This window comes from Bufo gargarizans, chromosome 1 (genome assembly GCF_014858855.1).
Source record: "Bufo gargarizans isolate SCDJY-AF-19 chromosome 1, ASM1485885v1, whole genome shotgun sequence".
Taxonomy (NCBI): domain Eukaryota; kingdom Metazoa; phylum Chordata; class Amphibia; order Anura; family Bufonidae; genus Bufo; species Bufo gargarizans.
Genome location: NC_058080.1, coordinates 446,318,131 through 446,342,680, shown reverse-complemented (window position 1 = coordinate 446,342,680; position 24,550 = coordinate 446,318,131).

Genomic DNA, 24,550 nt, shown 5'->3' with positions numbered 1-24,550 from the left:
ACTACTTTATTGTTGTCATCTCCATTTCTTTATTTTGCTCCCTAAGGAGCCATTTGGACAAAGCTCTTGCCTGAGCGCCCCAGTTTTTTGCATTACTGGAGGGGTATATGGATTTCTTTTTGTTCAACAGAAGAGATTAGCTATAAATCTTAGTGCACACTGTTTCTGCCACTGCTGCTCACTACTTCAATCTTGGTACACTGCACAGCTGAGTACACTGCGATAAATTCGATCTGATGGTAACATTGACCTGTAGTACTGATGCAGAGTAAATCTATAACTAACAGAAGGGATTAGGTATGAATATGGGTAAATTGCATACTGATGTACATTGCAATACACTTTCCCTTCAGCTTAAGGCCTCTTGCACAGGAATGTGTGCACCCCACGGCCGTGCTGCGGCCCCAAATTACGGGCCGCAATGCACGAACACCCACCGTGGGGCAGCCCCAGCGGATCGTGGCCCCATTCACTTTAATGGGTCCGCGATCCAGCCGTTCTGCAAAAAGACAGGACATGTTCTATCTTTTTGCGGAACGGAAATACAGGATGAAACCCCACGGAAGCACTCTGTAATGCTTCCATGGGGTTCTGTTCCGTGCTTCCGTTCCATCCGCAATACGGCCACAGAGCGTTTGTGTGCAATAAGCCTAAGTTCCAAGCCTTCACACAGAGATTGGGGCAACCAAGTAGGAAGAGATAGTTCACCATATGCTTGTAGGCCTTTGACACTGGGCTACAACCAACTGATTTATTTGTATAGATAGTAGGAGGGAGCACAAACAGTGACCTATAGCTGCTTCAACATGCTGTAAACAGTTTTATATACTATCTTCATCTTACATTGTGCTGCATTTACAGGGTTATTCAATTAGGGAGTGCAAGTTTGCTGTTGTTTTTATTGTTTATTATTGTTTAGATACGAGTTGCATGTACATCTCATTCCTTAAAATAGGGTTCCCAATATTTTTAAATCAGTAATAAGTATTTTATTTATTTTTTATTAGGGGACATGGCACATTTGTTGGACGCTTATATGGCTTATTTAACTCTCTAATTTCAAGCTCACTATTGTTTTGAAATATAAAAAAAAAGTCAATTTTTCTCTCAGTGTAAAATCAGCAATATTTTATAGCACTTGTCCTTTATGTGGCATAAATTAATATCTTCTAAGTTAAATTAGAGGTGCAGAATGAATATCTCACAGTGTAACAAGCATTAAACTGCTGATCAAAGCATTTCCTTGAAACTACAAGGATTGATATATTAGTTTTGGCAATGAAGACATATTCATTGTATCCTTTATATAAATGTGCTGGAACTCCCTATAGTCCAATCATTTCTTCATTGCTTCCAAATATTAAAACAAATAAAAAGTGAACATTATTTGTGTTGCCCAAAATAAACAAACATATCATAAACAACAAATTTGCTTTTATTGGAAGGCTTTCATGGAATTTAACTGCTTGTGCTCGCAACCTTCCTTGACATAAGATGATTACTTTCCTCTCAATTACAACATTTACTATTTATTGTATTTATATACTATGAGTGGTAAAGAAGGGGGGGGGGGGCTTAACCTCCTAACAGTTACATTAAAATTGTGAAAACACTCCCAAAAATGTCACTTTTTTATTGTACATTTTTTTTATGTGTGTCTGCAGTAAATCTTTGATTATTTTATTTTTAGGGGAAAAGATAAAAAGTAAAATAAATTGACATTATTTTTGTGGATTTTTTTTAGGCGTTCACTGTTTATAGGGAAGTTATTGCTACCCCAAATGGTAATATTAAAAATTACAACTTGTCCTGCCAAAAACAAGCCCTCATATGGCTAAATTGATGGGGGTAAAAAAAGTTCAAAATAGCTCTTGGAATGTGACAAAAATGTCACATTTAATGTAATAAAATTGCTTAGCTGGTCACTAAGGGGTCATTGTTGACCAGGTGATACCAATTGATCTTATAAACTCACAAAACGATAACACACAGAAATGTTGGATTGTTGCTAAGCTCTGCATGCAGTTAGATATCAAAATGACGACACGTGTGGTCTGATTGGACATAAAAGTGCTTCCCCTACTGCCCTATAAAAAGCCTCTCAGAGGCTACTTTTGGGTAGTGTACCTTTTTAAAGAGATTGTTTACTGCTAGACATGCCACTACAATACACTCAAAGATGTTTTGCCCAGTTAACAGACTTTTAGAAGGGACTCATCATCGAAATGAGAGAAGTAGGATGCTTGATTCAATGAATTGCATACCTTCTAGACCCTTCTGACCTAGCTGTTAGGAGCATTGGTTATGTAAAGCCACACAACACACACACACATCAAACAAGTTACACATGGCCCAGACAGACCACCACTATGCAGAATCGTTTGATTAGCTTACAAGACAGGACATGTCCTGCAATTTAATTGTTCATTATCCAGACATAAGTGGCCCCTTATCTGCCTAGAACATTTCCAGGAGCTTAGTAAAAAGATATTTGGTGTCATGGTGCCTAATGGCAAATAATATGAGGTGTTTGGGTGGCCACACATGGCCCATGGCCATCCAAATCACAAACCATCTTAGAAGACTGCTGCTAGAAACATAATGGGGTGCCACTGCAGCACTAAAACAGACCACAATCAGGCCTGCTGTCAGGAAGAGGAGGAGCTGCTGGGGCCCCACTTTTCCATGTCACTTGCAACAAGCTTTTTGCATGGTGTTCTAGATTACTTGGGGAAGTGCTGCTTTCAACTGTAACTAAATGCCTTACACTCCTTGCTCCGCCATGCTTCCTGTTATAACAAGCTGCAAGAAGTGACATCCTGAGCCACATCACTGCACACTGACTCCCTGCACTGCATACCAAGGAAAGTAATCGATCTGGTGGTAGGATCCCTGCTACTGTGTCATGGTATAGTGGTGTTACATAGTACTGCAGGTAACATCTACATTATCTGTTCTAAGAGAGTTATCAGTGTGTTAACTGTGGTGTTACATAGGACTGTAGGTAACATCTACTACATTATCTTTACCCATAGAGTTATCACTGTGATAACTGTGGTGTTCCACAGGACTGCAGGTGACATCTACTATATTAGGTGTACTCCGAGAGTTATCTTATCACTATGCTTTCTGTGGTGTTACATAGGACTAATCTAATGAATAATTGTCCATTACTAGGAGAGTTAAAACAATCCACTTTTATTTGTTTTATGGATTAAAACACTCCAGGGCATACCGCTGTTTTAGATTATTAAACAATCTTACTCAAGATCATCATGTATAGGAACTAACATAACTTAAAACAGCAGAGACTCCACCCTGTGGCAAGATTCATTCACTGTTCGGCATCTAAACCTTGCTTTTATTTAAATAACCAAACCTATGACTAGGGTAGGATCCCCCTATAAATTTAGCCAATTAAAAACACAAATAAATAAATATATACACAAAGTATACCGTATGTAAAACTAAGTGTATGTCCATTAAAGGAATCCGCACCGTTGCATTTACAATCACAAAATTTTGCACAGCCGCCTCTTGTGACTCGGGGAACGTCATAGACTATGTTTTTTGAGTGGAGATTTCCACCGCGTGCTTTCCAATTATTTGCCAAAAATATGCTTAGCAACCTAACTGCCAAACTACAGGAGGGCATTGTCTGTTGGATGTTGTGGGAGTTAGCCTGGATACTCATCAGGCTGCATATAGCAACCAATCACAGCTCAGCTTCTATTTTGCTACAGGTCATTAATATGAGCTCTGATTGGTTGCCATAGGCAACAAAAGACATTCTTAGTATAGGACAGCTTATATGTTAGTTAATATGATTTTAATTGTGACACTTAGACAACGTTGTTGTAGAGGCTGATGTAACTCATATGACCTTAAGTGTTTATTTATTATGTGGGGTTTTATATACTATCAATTAAAGACAATAATGCCCGCTGTGGAGGCCTTTGTTAAAGTAACATATAACATTTACCTAATATTTAAATGTATAATCATCTTATAGAAGGGTTAACACAACTTAAACTAAAGCTTATAGGAACACCTACACTTGTGGAATACATATTTGTTCAGAGCATTTTGTAAATGTATTTGCATCCTGCTAATACTAAGAATAATAGGGTCCTGTTGCATTACAGTAGACACTTTGGGGGTCATTTATTAAAGTAGCACTCCCACTTATTTTTTTACTCTCTGACCTGTTAGAAAGGTGCATGCTGTAATCTGTAGTGAATGTAATCTTCTCATCAGTGACTGTATTTGTGAGCTAATTGTAGCTGTGTCATGTGACCAACTCTCTGATCAACTCACACAGAACAGGATGTCAGTTACTTCCCGATTCATTCCTGTGAATGCCCCCTCCCAATCCCTAGCCGACGGGGATTGAAAAATGAAGGTAAAAATCAACTTCTGTCAGGAAGGGTGACTTTCTGACAGGGATGCTGTCTGAGAGTGAGCTGTTCAAAAGGACATCTCTGTGTCCATCCAGGCCCTGTGGCAGACAGAGGATAGGGAATCTGAAAATTGGACTGTTAAGGAGACAGGGTACTGTCTGTTAAGGAGACGGGGTACTGTTATGTAGAGGCCAGCACCAGCTATAGGGGATATTAAGACCGGTGTCTAAAATGCCGGTCCTAATAAATGACCCACTTGATATTTAATATTTATCATAATAGAGATTAAGACCTTCATTAGAAAAGCAAATTTCTTCACACCATGTATTTAATACTGTGAACAGGTCCTGTGGATTATATTTCAAACAGCCAAATCGCTTACCTTTTCCATAGTGCTTAGTGTCAAGATGTCAACATGCTCTATCAGCTTATATTTCGTGAGCATAAAATATTGCTATTAGAAAGTGCCAATGCAGTTTATAATAGGGAATGCAGATGAAAGACACTGCTACAAAACAAAAGGTGGCAGCATACTCTACAAAATTTATGATGCAAATATTTTTACATTGTTAACTGCTAGAAAAGTTGATTTGTGGTTGCTAGAATTCATTTGTTACCTCATCTATTTGCAGACTTAATCAAATTTATTTTTTGACACCGCTGTTTAAATAACAAATTCAGTAACAAGGGAAGCAAGTATATATTTGACCCTCAGTGTCTTAAATGTTTAAACCCTTAAGGACCCTGCCATTTTTCATCTTAAGAACCATGCCATTTTTAGCTAATCTGACATCTGTCACATTATGTGGTGATAACTTTAAAACACATTTACTTATCCAGGCCATTCTGAAATTGTTTTCTTGTCACATATTGTACTTCATGACAGTGGTAAAATTGAGTCCAAAAAATTATTTTGTATTTATAAAAAAATTCCAAATTTGCAAAAAGAATTAGAAAAATTAGCAAATTTCCAAATTTCTATTTCTCTACTTTTATAATAGATAGTAATACCTCAAAAAATAGTTATTACTTTACATTCCCCATATGTCTACTTCATTTTTGGATCATTTTGTGAATGCCATTTTATTTTTGGGGAACATTAGAAGGCTTAGAAGTTTAGAAGCAAATTTCTAAAACCCACTTTTTCAGGACCAGTTCTGAAGTCACTTTGTGAGGCTTGCATAATAGAAACCACCCAAAAATGACCCCATTTTAGAAACTCCACCCCTCAAGGTAAACAAAACTGATTTTACAAACTTTGTTAACCCTTTAGGTGTTTCACAATAATTAATGGAAAATAGAGATGAAATTTCAGAACTTCACTTTTTTGGCAGATTTTCCATTTTAATAATTTTTTCCACTAACAAAGCAAGGGTTAACAGCCAAACAAAGCTCAATATGTATTGTCCTGATTCTGTAGTTTACAGAAACATCCCATATGTGGTCGTAAACTGCTGTATGAGCACACGGCAGGGCGCAGAAGGAAAGGAATGCCATACGGTTTTCGGAAGGCAGATTTTGCTGGACTGTTTTTTTTAACCCCATGTCCCATTTGAAGCCCCCCTGATGCACCCCTAGAGTAGAAGCTCCAAAAAATTGAATCCATTTTGAAAACTACGGGATTAAGGTGGCAGTTTTATTGGTACTATTTTAGGGTACATATGATTTTTGGTTGCTCTATATTACACTTTTTGTGAGCAAGGTAACAAGAAATAGCTGTTTTGGCACCGTTTTTATTTTTTGTTATTTCAACATTCATCTGACAGGTTAGATCATGTGGTATATTTATAGAGCAGGTTGTCACGGATGCGACAATATCAAATATGACAACTTTTTTTATTTATATAAGTTTTACACAATGATTTCATTTTTGAAACAAAAAAAAATAATGTTTTAGTGTCTCAATAGTTTGAGAGCCATAGTTTTTTTCTGTTTTTGGGCGATTATCTTAGGTAGGGTAACATTTTTGCAGGATGAGATGACAGTTTTATTGGCACTATTTTGGGGTGCATATGACTTTTTGATCGCTTGCTATTACACTTTTTGTGATGTAAGGTGACAAAAAGTTTTTATTTTTTTACAGTGTTCACCTGAGGGGTTAGGTCATATGATATTTTTATAGAGCAGGTTATTTCAGACGCGGCAATACCTATTATGTATAATTTTTTTAATTATACATAATACACATAATATACATAATTTATAATTTAATTTACCTAAGTTTTACACGATTGGGGGTGTAAGCCGGCTGAGCCTGCGAGGACCCAGTATTATGACTTACTCCACCTCTTTCAAAAGTGGCTACAGCTATTGGCTGATATGTTCTGGAGGACTCTGCCAACCCCTCTCCAGCACTGGATTGGCCAGGTGTCTTCTGGCAACGCCCTCGAAATGGTGGACCTGGTGGAGCGCTACGAGGCTATTAAGACTGTTACAGGGGTTTCTTTTGGGAGGGGGCAGTCAAGACCCATAAATCTCCATCCCAGACCTGGTGACTTGTACCAACAAAACCCACCCGGGGTGTACCCTCTACGGACCTGGCTCCGATAATCTGCTGGCTGTGTCAGGAGCAGGGCCATGTACAAAGTAAGAGCTCACTATCCCCATCAGGTGTAACCCATGAATACTAACTATAGCCACCACAGTCGCTATATGGCAGGAAGCTGTGTGCAGCAGGTACCCCAAAAACTCTAAACCACCTGGTGGAGGTGGAGGTAGGAGACACTCCAGCGGAGGCTCTTCTGGACTCAGGGATTCTGGTGTCCCTAGTAAGGGCTCCCCTGGTATGGTCAGCGGAGTATACTGACTGGAAAGTCGAGGTCATGTACATCCATGGATACTTAAAAGATGATCCCACTGCCCTGGTGTCTCTAACGACAGGGGCTGGCAGATGGACTCACGAAGTGGCTGTCGCCACAAATCTACATTATGAACTCATAATGGGGAGAGACTTCCTGGGCTTCCCGGCACTGTGGCATGCTATGAAAGTGACTGATACCCATGAGACAGGGGTAACCCTAGTAGAGTGACCTGTCTCAGGGGGGAGACCAGAACCCTGGGAATCTGAGACCAAAGGGCCAACAGTAGGGGTGACTTCGGTGGAAGAGGGGGAGACAACCCTGCTAAGTGTGATGGTGGGAGACGTGGAGGACTTGTCGCCGGGTCCTGAATTGGCAGACCTCAATGTCTCTAAGGATAATTTTGGTACCTCCCAACGTCGGGACCCAACCCTATCCCGCGCCTGTGAAAATGTGTTAATAGTAGATGGTGAACCACAACAACCTGGGGCAGAGTCAGTGTTTCCCCATTTTGTGGTTCATCAGGATATGTTGTAGTGAGTAAACCAACTACGGGGTGAGCATATTGAGTAATTGGTGGTCCCCAAGGTTTATTGCAAGCTTGTGTTATATCTTGCCCACCAACACGTTCCTGTGGGTCACCTGGGGCTGCAGAAAACTCAGGATTACATTCTACAGCGGTTTTACTGGCCCAGCATGTTCAAAGAAGCATAAGAATTTTGTAATTCTTGCCTGACCTGCCAGATAACTAGCCCCCAGCCACATTTCCGTAGTCCCCTAGTACCTCTCCCGATTATCGAAGTACCGTTTTACCGAATAGCTATGGACCTCATACGCCCAGTACCAAAGTCCGCCAGAGTGGCATCAACGCATCTTAGTCAGTCTAGACTATGCCACTCGGTACCTGGAGGCGGTGCCACTGTGACATACCTCAGCCAAACTCATAGCTAAGGATTTAATGAAGATGTTTTCCAAAGAGGGACTACCTAAAGAGGTTCTGACAGACCACTGGACCTCTTTTATGTCCAAGGTGATGAGGGAACTGTGTAAGTTGCTGCACATAAAACAACTATGGACGTCCGTTTACCATCCACAAATGGACAGTCTGGTAGAACGGTTTAACCAAACATTAAAAAATATGTTGAAAAAGGTAGTGTCTAAAGATGGGAAGGACTGGGACCACCTTCTGCCCAATTTCATGTTCGCAGTGCGAGAGATACCTCAGGCCTCTACTGGGTTCTCGCCCTTCAAATTGCTATATGGCAGACTCCCTCACTGTCTCTTGGACATGGCCAAAGAGGCGTTGGAACAACAACCCATTCCTCATAAAAGTATCATTGAGTACGATACTCAGATGCAAGATCGGATAGAGACAGTGTTGCCTCTTGTTAGGGAGCATATGGAGGCAGCTCAGCGAGACCAGAGTCAGGTCTAAAATCGGCAGGCTCGGGTCCGGACCTTTTAACCTGGGTGATCAGGTTTTGATTCTGGTGCCGACCATGGATAGTAAGTTCCTGGCTAGGTGGCAGGGGTCCTACGAGGTACTTGAGAAAATTGGAGATGTAAACTGCAAGGTACACCAGCCAGGGTGGCGAAAGCCGGAGCAGATTTACCATGCAAATTTACTCAAAACGATTAAAGATAGGGAAACTTGTACAGAAGACAGCCCATGGCAGGGTTTTCTAGGAGAAGAGGTACCGGCCCTTTGTCTGATGCAAGAGAGGTGGCTGCCACAGGAAAAATTGCTGACAGCCTCTCCTCTAAACAGACTCAGGAGGCCAGGGAGTTTGTTAGTCGGAACACAGATGTGTTATTGGACCTCCTGAGATGCACTTCCATAATCCAGCATGACATTGTCACTGAGCCTCAGGCAAAAGTCTGATTAAAACCATACTGGGTACCCGAGGCTCTGCGACAAGCCATATCGGAGGAGGTGCAGCTGATGTTCCTGCTAGACGTCATTGAGGAGTCAAAAAGTGAGTGGGCCAGTCCTATAGTATTGATACCCAAGCCTGGACAGGACGTTACGGTTCTGTAACGACTTTCAAAAACTTAACGAGGTTTCCAAATTCGATACGTATCCCATGCCCCGGGTGGATGAGCTCATCGAGAGGTTAAGTCAAACCCAGTATTTTTCTATTTTGGATCTCACGACAGGGTACTGGCAGGTGCCCTTAACGGAGGCTGCCAAAGAGAAAACTGCCTTCATCACGACTGAGGGGCTGTATCAACATAAAGTGTTACCCTTTGGTCTGCATGGCGCCCCTGCCACTTTTCAGCGACTAATGGACTTTGTGCTTCATCCACATCGTCGGTAGCCTTCGGCTTACCTAGACAATATTGTCATCCACAGTACCGACTTTCGAAGTCACCTACCTAAACTGCAGGCTGTAGTGGACTCCTTTCGGAAAGCTTGCCTAACCGCTAACCCCCCAAAAAATGTGCAATAGGGTTAGAAGAGACTAAGTACCTGGGGTATGTCATTGGGCATGGAGTCATCAAACCCCAAATGATTAAAATAGAGGCAATGAGGAATTGGCCTCGACCAGTCACCACTAGGCAAATAAAGTCATTCCTGGGAATGGTGGGCTATTACATGAGGTTTGTTCCCTACTTTGCTACTCTAGCTGCGCTCTTGACAGGGCTCTTGAAGGGACGAAAATGAGTGATTGTTCGCTGGGATGATCAGGTGGAAAAGGCTTTTGCCGCTTTGAAGTCAGCCCTGTGTGGGTCACCAGTTTTGGTGACGCCCAACTTCAGGAGGGAGTTTGTGGTACAAACGGATGCCTCCGAAGTAGGCCTCGGTGCTGTACTGTCTCAGAAAGTCAACAGGGAGGAGCATCCCGTTGTCTTCCTAGGCCGCAAGCTCATCCCAGCTGAAACCAGGTACAGTATAGTGGAGAGAGAGTGCCAGGCAATCAAGTCGGCACTCAAGTCTCTCTGCTACTATTTGTTGGGGATAAAGTGCCGCCTGGTGACCAACCACTCCCCTCTCAAGTGGATGAGCCAGGCTAAAGACAGAAATGCCCAGGGCACCAGATGGTTTATGTCTCTGACGAACTTTAAGTTCTCGGTAGAACAAATAGCAGGTCAGTTGCAGGGAAACACGGATGCCCTGTCCCGGGTACATTGTCTGGCGTATGTCCAACCCCTCAGGGTTGAACAAAGGGGGGGGCATGTGACACAGTGAGGGGTTGTGTCTGGCAAGGCAGGTATCTTCCTCTCAGCATGTGCGGCTGGGCTGGATTCCAGCCAGGTGAGGTCAAATACTGGACCAAGTTTAAGTTTTGGCAGTACTTGGCTGTCCTTAGATAGGCAGCTGGGCTCAGCAGAGATGTCTCTGTTTTTGGGATCTGAGGCTTTGTGCTGTGCTGGGGAAACAGGCCCCCTAAAGCCTGCTGTGGACTACTGGGGGCAGAACTGCCAGCAAGGTGACTTGTGTTATATGAACTTCCCATTGTGTGTGAATTAACACCAAGATTGCAAAGTCATGTGCTGTTTTGTGCAACTGCTTCAAGTATGAAAAAACACTGATGTTTTGAGTTAAGAACTTGTATTTTGCCTGTGTACTGCACCGACTTACCCTATCTACCAGAGCTATTCTATCTGCTGAACCAGACATACTTCATCTATTACATTACTGATTCAGTCACTGTACACTATGGCTAACAGACAGTTGCCTGGGCCCTCAAAATGAATGTGCAGTGGCAAAAATGTTGCTGTAGCTGCCACAAGTAGCATCAGAACAAGGGGTGGTGGTAACAGCAGTCGCAGCAACAGGCCTGAGTTGCCACTGTCATCCAGCGGTTGTGTTTTGACCAACAATCAAGCTGTACTGGAATGGTTGACTCACTCTTCAACACCATGTCAGATGACAACAACCAGAAATTGGTTGGTTCCTCTGACACCACACCTAGTTGGCATGGCCCAGGAACATCCTCTGTGCCATCACCTGTCCAGCAACTGTTTATTTTGCTGCTCCTTCTGCTCAGGAAGTAATGCTGTCCTTGAGCCTGTCGATGTCTAGTACATCACACTGGGTAAATGTGGTTCCAGCACAAGCACACCAGCAACTTGGCCAGATGATGGCAATGCTGCCTCTGCTTTATAATCGTGGGATTTCTGCGCCAATGTCCTCCTCTGCCTCCTCATCTTCCACCTTGTCCTCAGACTTCACTGTAGGCACAGAGGTCAGAGTGGTCCTCCAGTATACCACCTAGGGAGAGCATGCTGTTGTCACATGGTTGTGTACTTGCTCAGCCTGGGCGAATGGAGTCACACCATTAGATGAACTGCTCTGCATTATAAATCAAGAAATAAAATTCTGTCTGTCTCCTCATCAACTGGAGATAGAAAACATGGTCACTAATGGCCGGAATAATATTCTGTCTGCGCTGTGTCACGGAGGGACAGGACTTCTCCCCAGTGTAACTTTGACATTAGAAAGTGGCAGCTCATTCGTGACACCTGCCATTTGCTCAGGCCCTTTGAGGAGAGCACTTTATTTGTCAGTCGCAAGGACTATAAGATGAATGATGTTATTTCACTACTTCAAGTCCTGGAGGGCATTCTGATAATTCTGCCTGGCCAGCGAAAAAGGAGATGTGGTGCCTACATCTCAAGGCCACCTTAAGCCCTGTGGGGGCTCAACTGTCGGAAATAGGTGGTTTATCTGCACAAGTGACAGAAAAGGAGCTGGAGGAGCACAAGGAGCTAGAGGGCAATGAGGAAGACCAAGTAGATGACCCTAACACACTGTGGAAGTATTCAGTGGAGATGGAGGCAGGGAGTTCCTCCGAGTCCCTTGTTCAAATGGTCAGAAGCATGCTGAATTGCTTGCATAGTGACAGCCGCATTATCACAATTCGGCAGAGGGATGACGACTGGCTTTCCACCATGTTAGACCATCACTACCGGGCAAAAATGGGGGCCTTTTTTACATGTTCTGAAAAGCTCCGCACAGTATTGAAACTAAGTTTTATTCAAATTTGCTTATCCCTAGTCCACAACAACAAATTAGAGCCAACACTAACATTGACCTGTAAGGCAGAGTTCATACTTCTGTTGTTTGGTCAGTTATTTCCATTCATTATTGTGGGGCAAATTCAGGATCCAAGCCTACTCTCAGATTAGGTATTATGAATAGATTTGCACCTGTTCTAGTGGGTTTGACGCGCACCTGCTTTGGGCTGACATTTGCTGACCTAATAAGTGAAGTGTGAACCAAGCCTAATAGTGACACACAGTCATTGTAAAGCTAACAGAAGGGATTTCAATACATGTGTTTGCACTGCCATTTTTTCACCATCAGTTTATTGGCGCTGCCTCCATGTCCTTATTTTGTTCCACTAAAAAGTCATTGGGACACCTGCTGGGGCGAGCATCTTTACTGAAGGATGCTGTATGTTTTAGGTTTTTTTTAAGTTTAGATAGGGGTTAGCTACGAATGTTGGTGGCCTTCAGGATGATGTGCACAGCTATATATGTGACCTTGTAAATAGAACAAAGTCCAGCTCTCAAGTGGTAAATAGTGATCGCCGAACATCGGCCGGGATGATTCGCAAACGCGAACGCGAGAACGCAATCAAATGTTCACGAACCGCAAGTTTTCAGCGGACCCCATTCACTTTATTGGCAGGCGAACCTGAAAAGCCTTCAGGTCATTATTGCAGCCACCAAATGCTTGCAAGAAGTGTACAAATCATCCCACAACAAGGACAGTGACATATCAGAGGGTGATCAATGGCAAAAATTCCCACAAAAAATATGTATTTTAATCAGGGGCCATTATCATGCATCTTTAAGAGAAACTGTCAAACATGTGGCCTGCTGGAGCCTAGAAAATTTTTATTTTAGGCCACGGGAGTACAGGCCCCAAAAATGAGGCATTCACCTGACAGAAAAAATCAAGTGATTATGTGGCTGGAGGTATATTAGACGGTCATTGGATATCAATTTTACTGCAGGCCAGTACAAATAGATGTCAAATACATGTTTAAAAGAACAAAAAAATATAAAATTGGATTAAAAACATGACTAACAAAATCCCAAATAATAAAACGTCAATTAATATTAATTTTACTGCAGGCCAGTGTAATACAGGCCCCAAACATTAGGCATTCACCGGACAGAAAAGAACAATTGATAATGTGCCTGGAGGTTGGCCAGTTAGATTACAGGCCCCAAAAATTATGCATTCAACAAACATAAATGATCAAGGAGGTATATTAGACAGTCAATTGATGTCAATTTTACTACAGGCCCCAAAAATTGTGATGTCAAATTATGATGTCAAAACATATGTTTAAAAGAACAAAAAATATAAAATTGGATTAAAAACATGGCTAACGTAATCACTCCCTCTTAAAAAAATAAAATAAAATGATAATAGTTGAAATTTGATAACATGTGGTCGTCACAGGTGTTGAATTCCTCAGAGGTCCCAAACATTGGGCATTCACCGGACAGAAAAGGCATTTTATGCCGCTGTATTTACCTAAGACAGGGACCATTATTTGTTCTGGTTTGTGGGATTTCATGAATAAATTCATTTAAACGTGGTCGTCACAGGTGTTGAATTCCTCCGAGATCCATGCCTCATTCATTTTTAGAAATGTGAGGTAGTCCACACTGTCGTGAGCTAGGCGAGTGTGCATATCAGTCACGATCCCCCCTGCTGCTTGGAACATCATTTCAGACAGGACACTGGATGCCATGTGGCGGATCATGATGGTGGTGGTGAGGTTGCTAGTGTTCACGTCCTGGCTCATTTTAGTACAGCACAGGTTGCAAACTACCACTATTTTGTCGTCTGCACTTTCATAAAAAAAGCGCCATACTGCGGAACACCTACACCTTGACAAGGTATATTTACGCATAAGGGTGCTCGGTGTAATGGTTGCGGGCCTGTTTGGTGTGGGCCGACTTCTCCCTTTCGCAACCCCACTGCTTATCCCAGCCTGTTGCGGTGCTGCGGCTTTCTCCCCTTCTATACTGCTGTCCTTGCTCAGCGCTTCACCTTCCCATGTTAGGTCAGTGACCTCATCGTCAACCACCTCCTCTTCTACTTACTCACTCTGCTCATCCTCCTGACTTGACCTAACCACAGCCTCAGTGACTGACAAGTGTGTCTCATCATCATCCACCTCGTGAGCGAATAATTGCCGTTCACCACCGTCATCTTCTTGAGACTGTGAAGGCTCAAGAGGTTGGGAATCAGGGCACAATATCTCAGGTCCTTCTTCAAGCGTGCTGTGCGTGGCGGCCAAATGTAATAGTGGCGCTAGATAGAGCTTCCTGGAATATTCGAGTGTGGGATCACTCGTTTGGCAAGCCTCTCTATGGAGGGAGGAAGGATGATCAGAGTGAGGATTCTGTAGACCAGACTCTTGGCAACAGAGACTGGACTTGGTGGAAGAGAGGGTTGTGCTTAACCGATTGGAAGCATTATCTTCAGCAATTCAACCGACCAACTGTTCGCACTGGTCCGACTTGGACAGTGTTGTCCTGTGCTGCCCAGCTAAGCTGGACATGAAGCTGGGTACGGTGGATGTTTTCTTTTTTTGTGCACTGGCAGCAGGCACAGTTTCATTGCGCCCAGTGCCACGACCTCTGCCTGCACCATCGGCATTATGCCCACTTCCCAGTCCCTTAGTGCTCGCTTTTTTCGTAATGGTTTTGTCACTAGATGTGGCGCAGATTGGTATACAGTCCGTTAAAGACATAGTTTTCGGATGCAGAACAGTATATGTCACAGAAACTCACAGAATATCAACACTATATTAGGCCCAGACTAGTTAAATTTGCCCTAAAGAAACAGTTTTCGGATGGCGTACTGTATATGTCGCAGAAAACAACACACTATGGACACTAGATTAGGCCCAGATTAATGGAATTTACGCTAAAGAAACAGTTTTCGGATGGAGTACTGTATATGTCACGGATGTGTATTACACACACACACACTAAAGAGACAGTAGATGAGGACTTGCCCCTGATTATTTTAATTTGCGCTAAAGAAACAGTTTTCAGATGACTTGCTGTATATGTCACAGAAAGCCACACACTATGGACACTAGATTAGGTCCAGATTATTGGAATTTGCCCTAAAGATACATTTTTCGGATGGCGTACTGTGTATGTCACAGAAAACAACACACTATGGACACTAGATTAGGCCCATATTACTGGAATTTACACTAAACAAACAGTTTTCAGGTGGAGTACTGTATATGTCACAGATGTGTATTACACGCACACACTACAGATACAGTAGATGAGGACTGTCCCCTGATTATTAAAATTTACACTAAAGAAACAGTTTTCGGGTGGCGTACTGTATGTCACGGATGTGTATTTAGGGCACACTATAGACAATAAATGTGGCGTTGATTATTTGAATTTACGCAAAAAGACCCATCTGCGGATGATGTAAGAGTATATGTCACTAATAGGTATTAAAGAAAAATATCTTGCTGATGTCAAACACACACACACAGTAGTCCTTAAAAGGACTTTGGGGTCTCTGAAAAGCTTTTGGTAGTAAAAACAGCAAATTTCTCTCCATGCACTATCTGTCCCTTCCTCAGCACAGATGTCCCTGAGACTGATTAATTTAGCGCAGGTAAAAATATATTGTTCCTCTAAAACACACACACACACAGTAATCCTTAAAAGGAATTTTGGGTCTTTGAAAAGCTTTCTTCAAATAATAACTGAGAATTTTGCTGCCTACACTGCCTTTCCCTTTCTGTCCTCTGCTCTCCCTGGCTATGACTGATCCAAGCATGTGTCATCGGGTGCTATATGGCACCCGATGACGTGTTCCAGCCAGCCAATCACTGTAATGCCAGTAGCCAACATGGCTACTGGCATTACAGTGAGGGCAGTACTTACCTGCATGTTTATTGGCTGCATAGCAGCTGTGGGAGGGAGGAGACTCAAGCATGGCGCTAGAGCATATGCAGTACTCGGCCGAGTACTGCCATGTGCCGAGCATAGCGATGCTCGAGCCGAGCAGCAGTTCGGCTGAGCATGCTCGCTCAACACTATCAATGATATTTATGATGATTATATAGTTGGTTAGTTAGTTATAGTTCAGTAGAGTATAATGTTATATAGTTGCTTAATTAGTTGTAGTTTAGTAGAGTATAATGTTATATACAGCCCACCTATTACTGCATATATAGAGTCCACCACAGGTATAACTAACAAGTGTGGCTATACTAAAACAACGGTGAGGAAAGAGGATCATTGACCAGATATTCAAGTAAAGAAGCTGATGTCTCACTATCAAGGGAATCTTTCCCTAACCAGATCCTGGTCTAACCTCAGCCCAGGGACCACCCCTAATGGTGGGGTTTTCCTGTCCTCGTACTTCCCCTAATTGCCCTATATGGCCATAAAAAAGGGGAGATAATAAATATAAGTTTGCAGTGATAATGCCCCAACAAGAATGAGAGTTGGCGTATAAAGTTGGTAACAAATACCCTGTAACAAATATCTCAACGTATTTCGCCCTGACGGGCTCCTCAGGGGGTCAATATAAAAATAATTTGAAAAATATGGACATTAGGGAAAAATGATGTTTCCTTATAAGTAGTAACTGTAAAACACATTCCATTATTGTAAATTAATGCCATATAAATCACCTGGGAGGAGGCAGTCCTGTTCAGAATGGGATCTCTCACTAGTAGCATCTCCTCTATTCAGCAGGAACTAGTGATGTACCCATATCCCCCTTCATAAGGTCTGTCTCATTATTTTTTTATGCTTATACTATAATCCAGGACAACAATTAATTTACAATAATGGAATGTATTTTACGGTTACTACTTTTAAGGAAACATCATTTTTCCCTAATGTCCATATTTTTCTAATTATTTTTATATTGACCCCTTTAGGAGCCCGCCAGGGAGAAACGCGTTGGTTATTTGTTACGGGGTATTTGTTACCAACTTTATACACCAACTGTCATTCTTGTTGGGACATTATCATTGCTAACATATATATCATCTCCCCTTTTTTAGGGCTATATAGGGCAATGAGGTAAGGTTCGAGGACAGGGGAACCCCACCATTAGGATGGTCCCTGGGCTGAGGTTAGACCAGGATCTGATTAGGGAAGGATTCCCTTGATAGTGAGACATCAGCTTCTTTACCTGAATATCTGGCCAATGATCCTCTTTCCTCCCCATTGTTGTAGTATATCTGCATTCGTTAGTTATACCTGTGGTGGACGCTATATATGCAGTAATAGGTGGGCTGTACCCGCTCACCCATGATTTTGTTGTTATATGTCACCGATACTGGGGCATACATTTTTTTAGCTTGATCAATAATAAAAGTTATATTTTAAGGGTCCTATTTCCTCTAGGCTTGATGCACGTTGATTAAAATTATTTGTTTATTACCTCATAATATTGTTTGGAAAGTGTTATAATGGTATATAGTTGGTTAGTTAGTGATAGTTCAGTAGAATATAATGTTATTTAGTTGATAAGTTAAAGGTTTTTATGTAGATTACAGAGTTAGTGTCCAGTGTTCTTGTTTTCTATTACTGTAGTGTGTGTTGTCCCCTCATTGTTGTCCCATTTAATGTTTATGTACATGTTATGTATAAATAATTATATTGCTGTGTGTACATTTTTACCCTTCTGGTGGGGGCTGGTGATATCCTCATCATCCTCCTCCTCATGAGCTGGGGGGGAATCCAGCTGCTAGGAGAGTTCGGCCTGTTCCGCCTCCACCTCCGCTACTTCTCCAACTTCAGATGGGGGGGGGGACCACAGGCTGGGAGGGTCCGGCGTCCTCTCCTTCCTCCTCCTCCTCTGCGATGACCTCACCACCTCCATATCATTGGTCGAGGTCCTGCAGCGGACCGAGGGAAAAGAAAAACCTGTAATCACGCAATTTTCTGAATTTAGAAAAACAACTCAGAACTCATAACAACTTAAAATATGCAAAAATTCAAATATGTAGTGATCTGGATACGATTAGGATTATCCCAATGGTGGTTTAGGCTCGTTTTGGTGGTAAATTAACCACCAAAACCAGTGGTAAAGAATACAAATCACCTAAGTTACTACAGTAGGTAGGATGAGGTAGCAGGGGATCGGTTAGGAAGTTGTACTATAGTGTACTGTTGCTGGGTTATTGAAGTTTAGGAGATCCCAGCAACAATTTGGAGATTGGATAAGGGGTTATTGGGCGGTGTCATGGTGGGTATATAATTGCAGTGGCTTCCAGCGTTATGCTGTCTGCCAAATGAACAACAAAATAAGCCCTAAGTTGGGGCCCTCGGGATGAAAACTCACTTATTATACAAAAGGTCATCCAGACCAAAAAAAATCCCTTTAGGGGTCCCAACACAGTTTAATGTATATAAAACTACTTCTTTAATTATGCCTTTTAAATTAAACCTACAGACGACAGATCATGAACTAATAAAACTATCAGGGACTGGCAATATGTCACCTCTAGTCTTGGTCTTGCTGGGAGGACTGAGTGGGTGCTTTATTTGTCTGTGTATTTATGGATATTATTGCCACATTGTGTTATATGGACAGACTCACGTCCATCTGTCACCATCCACAGTAGCCACTGGGGATGGTTAGGACTTATCACAAGTTGGCGATCAGGCAGCCACACTGTTTATTATAAGTCTGTGCAGCACTACTTGGCAGTATTTCTGCTCAAATCACTAGGTGCACACACAATGTGTCTGTCTGTATTGACACATATCAATTATTCCCTGCCAGCGTTCATGCACTGTGGCTATTTGTATCACCACATACAGCACTATAGAATATAGTGCTATATATTTGTTTTTACGAATATTAGTAATTTTTTTCCATCTGAATACATGATTTCTCCCTGCTTCATGCTTGTGGGCCAATGATGTCATTGGCCCACAAGCAAGAAGCAGGGAGGAATCATGTGTTCAGATGGAAAAAATGACGAATATTCGTAAAAACGAATATATAGCACTATATTCTATAGTGCTATATATTCGTTTTTGACCCATGGCTGTATTGAGCGTGTAATTTTCGCATATTGCACGATCATTAACTTGCTGATTTTCACGTGAAAAAAGGAATGTAGAATATAACGAATATACAAATTTGCGAATATATGACGAATATTCTACAAAATTTTTGCGAAATAACACAAATTCGAATATGACCCCTGCCGCTCATCACTAATACACATATATATATATATATATATATATATATACATATATATATATATATAGAGAAGGAAAGTCCGCAGCACTCCTTTAAGTAAAAAAGTGAATTTTATTCACACATGTCAGACAACGTTTCGGTCCTCTCACAGGACCATTTTCAAGTCAAGTGAACAAAAAAGTGCATAGTGCAAAAATAAATACAGCTCTACAGCATGACACCATCCATTATCAGCCAATAGAGTACTAGTGCACTCCCATTCATGGGTGGACTACAATTCATATAATTAACTCCATATATTGCCGTGCATATCAACTTCAGTAGCAGTACATCAGTGTTACATTCAATAGTAATTCATCATAATATGTGTACATAAAGTGTATATAATAAAGTGAACCGTGCAGTTTTTAAAAAAATTCTTGACTGTATTACCTTGCCTTAAGCCTGCTGGAGAGCCGAGAGAGTTTGTGGAGAAGGTTTGTGGAGAAGGCGTCTCTACATGTGTCTGAACACGCCACTCATCCGCGTCCTCTACTCCTTACTGCGCATGTACTCAGCCCTGTTCCGTTCACGCAGCTTCTAATGCTCCTACGTCACCTCTATGGTGGAAACCAACGCGATGACGTACGGTCGATCACGTCCAGGCGCCGCACACAGACGAGTCTGCGTCAGCGTATGGACAGATCGTTCACGCCCCATCACGAGTACCTATCCACCATCTTTTTTTAGGTAATATTTTCGGGCAAAAGTATCATGCCTCCATAACTCACATATTTATCTCGTCTCCATCTATATACGGCCCGGCGAGACCTTTGATATAGTGCATTATCTCACCTGTGATTCGTCATGGGTGATATATGTACTATGGTGCCCTTGTAAAAAATTATATGTTGGTGAAACCACTTGCGATCTAAAGACCAGGTTAAATAACCATAGGCAGTCTATTAGGAATAAAAGAAGAGATCTGCCCGTATCAAAGCATTTTGCCGAAAAAAATCATAAAGAAAGTGACTTGAAATTTATGATTATAGATCATGTTAAACCATTGGAAAGAGGAGGTGATCGATTAAGTAAATTAAAAAAAACTGAACTTAGGTGGATTTTTCGGCTCGATACCCTAAAACCCAAAGGGTTAAATGTAGAATTTAGGGTGACAGGAGGAATGGTTAGCTAGATACCCAGCTTACATAGCCTATACCCTGATGTTGTCTGCTCTCTATATGCAGTGAATTTAAATGGAAAACTACAATGATTTGCCTGATGATATAAATGGAAGCTGACTTTTTTTGCCAGTGCCGGGCCGTATATAGATGGAGACGAGATAAATATGTGAGTTATGGAGGCATGATACTTTTGCCCGAAAATATTACCTAAAAAAAGATGGTGGATAGGTACTCGTGATGGGGCGTGAACGATCTGTCCATACGCTGACGCAGACTCGTCTGTGTGCGGCGCCTGGACGTGATCGACCGTACGTCATCGCGTTGGTTTCCACCATAGAGGTGACGTAGGAGCATTAGAAGCTGCGTGAACGGAACAGGGCTGAGTACATGCGCAGTAAGGAGTAGAGGACGCGGATGAGTGGCGTGTTCAGACACATGTAGAGACGCCTTCTCCACAAACCTTCTCCACAAACTCTCTCGGCTCTCCAGCAGGCTTAAGGCAAGGTAATACAGTCAAGAATTTTTTTTAAAACTGCACGGTTCACTTTATTATATACACTTTATGTACACATATTATGATGAATTACTATTGAATGTAACACTGATGTACTGCTACTGAAGTTGATATGCACGGCAATATATGGAGTTAATTATATGAATTGTAGTCCACCCATGAATGGGAGTGCACTAGTACTCTATTGGCTGATAATGGATGGTGTCATGCTGTAGAGCTGTATTTATTTTTGCACTATGCACTTTTTTGTTCACTTGACTTGAAAATGGTCCTGTGAGAGGACCGAAACGTTGTCTGACATGTGTGAATAAAATTCACTTTTTTACTTAAAGGAGTGCTGCGGACTTTCCTTCTCTACTGAATTTGTCCCATATCGAGGGACCACCGCGGGCACCTGCATTATTTCTGCACTAAAGGGAGTGCTGCCTGAATCTTTTTATGGATATATATATATATATAGATATATATATAGAGATATATATATAAAATCTATAATCCAATGCAAATTAAGTGGGGGATGTATCTAATGTAATGATGGGCGGGGCTTTTACTGGAATACAGAATGATGATTACAGTTTGATGGCTTCAGAGCATGGACAGCTCTCTTTAAGTCACACCACAGATTTTCAATTATATTCAGGTCTGGGAAATGAGCTGGCCATTCCAGAACATTGTACTTGTTCCTCTGCATAAATGCCTTAGTGGATTTTGAGCAGTGTTTAGGGTCGTTGTCTTGTTGAAAGATCCAGCCCTGGCACAGCTTCAGCTTTGTCATTGATTCCTGGACATTGGTCTCCAGAATCTGCTGATACTGAGTGGAATCCATGCGTCCCTCAACTTTGACAAGATTCCCAGTCCCTGCACTGGCCACACAGCCCCCCAGCATGATGGAACCACCACCATATTTCACTGTAGGTAGCAGGTGTTTTTCTTGGAATGCTGTGTTCTTTTTCGTCCATGCATAACGCCCCTTGTTATGGCCAAATAACTAAATTTTAGTTTCATCAGTCCACAGCACCTTATTCCAAAATGAAGCTGGCTTGTCCAAATGTGCTTTAGCCCACCTCAGGTGGCACTTTTTGTGCTGTGTGCGGAGAAAAGGCTTCCTCTGCATCACTCTCGCATACAGCATCTCCTTGTGTAAAGTGCGCCGAATGGTTGAATGATGCACAGTGACTCCATCTGCAGCAAGATGATGTTGTAGGTCTTTGGTGCTGGTCTGTGGGTTGACTTTTTGAGTTTCTTGATGAAACAATAGGGAGACAGGAGACCCATGTGATGGGAGTATCTCTTGAGTAAATAATAGGGTGATCTACTCCTCTAAACCGGCTATTTAAGGGGGTCAGCTATCTTAATCCCATTACTAACACAATAAAAGAAATTGACAAATAAACTAACACGTTCATTGGGAATCTCAGTGCAAAGTTAACCTTTGTTGTGTTGCTGGATTCACACCATGCAACTTTAATGGGGAATAGGAAAGATGTGGCCTATAAACTCCACACATGAATCATGGTTAATAGTTTCTTCCAACCCCAAGAGGTCTGAGGGGGTCTCTATAGTTCTGGGTCCATAGTCCGTAGTTAGGAGGCTAGCCCTCAGACTTCTCCAGCAGCCCCAGTGATGGTTCAGTAGGTCACACATACAAAATCAGCAGTTTACATCCTAAATCTATGCCTCACTGTGTGTTTAAATTGAATATATATATATATATATATATATATATATATATATATATATATTTATATATATATAAAAATGGGCAGCACTCCAGAAAGTAAAAAGTACAAAAAGTCTTTTTTTACCCCAGTGGGACATGCACTTGGGTAAATAAAGACTTTTTGTACTTTTTACTTTCTGGACTGCTGCCCATTTTTTCAATTTTTGTATTTCTGGATTGGCTTTGATCCATATTGGGCCAGCTGCACCCATCAGCTTACAGCTGATGTTTGATGTAATTGGCTAATTTTCTACATGTCACAATAGGTAGTAAATAATAATTTGTAAAGGGATGAAATACTTACTTGCATAACTGTATATATACATTACAGAGTGTTGGAGAGAGATACAAAAGTAGTGTAAGCACTATACCTGGGCATCTTCTGTCCCGGATCTCTTTGATCCACTTTAGATTCCTCCCCTTAAGATCAGACCACTTTTTTACAATAGCCATACTAGGGTGCCTGCCCTTAAACTTTTTTTTTTTTAACTCGGAACTGAGCTGCTTTACAATGGCCTTTTTCTCTGCCTAGACCCGGGTCCGGTTGTAGCCCCGCTCCAACATGCGCTGAAGGATAAAAACGCAAGCATATAATCCCAATTTTGTTAAATACAAGTATTTAAAATAATTTCCTTAAAAAAGCATCTAAAAGTATTAAAGTCTTTGAAGGGGAAATATTAGATTTAATGTTGCCATTAAAATAACAAATAGTATTGTGAGTGTATGTGTGTGGGGTCTGAGCAATCGGATATTGGCCAGCTGAACATAGATGTTCCTGTCTAGTGAAGTGACGGTACGGTATGGGGTGTACAGCTGGTTCGCCTCCCCGTGGTGCACCCTGGGTAACTCTAAATGAACCAGCAAATACTGGCGGTAAGTCAAAAAAAGCTTCTCCTGAGTCCAGACCAACAGGACACAAACTATAATCTATAGACTGTGTGTGTGAGGTATATAGTGTGCGGCAGGAAACTGGATGTGCAATGTAAATGTGAGAGATATTTCTCTGCTGTCCATACATACATGCTACAGACATAGTGCTGTGATGTTACAACAATACTTAGTGCAGCAATCAGTAATATCTACTTAGAACTGATAAATAATGAAATTGTATGTATTGTGAAAAAGATATTCCCATCATAAGTTGCGATTTTCTAAATCACAAATATTTTATAACACTTTATCTGCATATAAAGCGATTGGTCTGACATGCATGTGACATGTAATTAAATACACTGGTGTAATGTGAAATTACTTACAGTGATCAGAGGTTCTTCCTCTCTGTCATGAAATTTGCTTCCAACCATCTTTTCCAATCGCCTCAAACCTCTGGTAGTTCAAACTGATTGATAAACTAGACCACGCCCTTTTTGTGCATGCACACTATACAAATTTTATTTTACGATTTTTGCATGTGAAAAAACAATGCACGAAGATAGCAAATTTGCGAATTCGCAAATATATGATGAATATTCGCCCATATATTTGTGAAATATAGCAAAATCGAATATTGCCCCTGCCGCTCATCACTATTCTATTTATCCACATTGTTTTTTTCTTGTTCCTTAACATTTTTACCATAAGGTATGTACCTCTCACAATTAGATTTTAGGATGGTTTTAAAAATATCCCATTTTGTGGCTGTATTTTTATTTTGAGGAGTTAAGAATGTTATTTATACCACACAGAGAATGGCCTAAAAAATAAAGCATGAGTTATTAAAGTGTGAAGATGTTGTGTCTGATAATTTGACAACTCCATTTTGTCTGTT